Source organism: Cervus elaphus, chromosome 17 (assembly GCF_910594005.1).
Source record: "Cervus elaphus chromosome 17, mCerEla1.1, whole genome shotgun sequence".
Taxonomy (NCBI): domain Eukaryota; kingdom Metazoa; phylum Chordata; class Mammalia; order Artiodactyla; family Cervidae; genus Cervus; species Cervus elaphus.
The window spans coordinates 51679993-51681214 of record NC_057831.1 but is presented as its reverse complement, the minus strand read 5'-3'; positions in this window follow the sequence as shown (position 1 = coordinate 51681214).

Here is a 1222-nt window from a genome sequence, read left to right as displayed (position 1 = left end):
GGCAATTGAGATACATTAGTGATTATGGAGCATATGTTTTGGATGGGTCAACATCTTTATAAAGAAGATAAATAAATGATAAAACTGTTAAGCATAATGACAATAATCAACAATTTGCATAGTGTATTAAAATATATTAAGTGCCAGTCCTAAGAAAATGTCAAGTAGAAAAAAAATCAGGACTATAGAAGGGTACAAGAGTATTAAATACTAAGAAAAGTTCATTATACTTAGTATAAGTTACTTTGACGACATACTTGAAAGATGTTGGCTGAGGTTTTTCAGTAGTGGTAATAGCGTAGAACGACGGCCAAGTAAGTATTCTGCTTTGCATATTCAAAAAACAAGAAGACCAGTGTAGTTGGAAGAGTGTGAATTATGAGAGGGTTATATGGATATCAGGAAAGAGGGCATTCAAGTTGTGAGATACAGTGATTATTACAAAGGATCATAGCCTTAGACAATGGAAGGCTGGTTGGTGTTAATTGCTATGTGGAAAATAGTCTCTCCTTTTGTGGGAAGACCAGTCATTCAGTTTTGGATATTACTACAGAATGAATTGTGTACTGCTGAAAATAGTATGTTGAAGCCTTAATGCCCAATGTGACTGTATTTTTAGACAGCTTTTAAAAAGTAATTGAGGTTAAGTGAGGCTTACTAGTGGTGGTGGTGGTGTTTCCTGATCTTATAGGATTAGTGACTTTATAAGAAGAAAAAGAATAATAAGATATCTGTCCATGCTCATACACCCCAGAAAGATTATGTGGGGACACAACAAGAACAGTGACATCTGAAAGCCAGGAGGCAGATCCTTACCAGACCTTGATCTGGGACTTCCAGCCTCCAGAACAGAAATAAATTTTTGCTGTATAAACTACTCATTTAGTGGTATTTTGTTAAAACAGTCCAACTGGATTAATTCAAACATTTTACAGTTTAGATGATTATTAACTAAGTGAACATGTTAAGTAAATCATTGTTTATGATAATCCTCTGCCATGCAACAAAATTATTTCAAACACATCACCTGAGATATATTCTTTCATCTTCTCCAGTGAATATCATCACATCTTTATATTGGTGGCTGGCCAAAAAAATTAATATTAAATGTGGGAGAGGCAGTACTTTTCAGTGCATTTCAATTTTCAAAGTGAGTTGTGTATGCAGTGTTCATTTGTCCATCTTTATAAGTAGAGAACAAAAGAAAGAGAGGGGCCCTGGC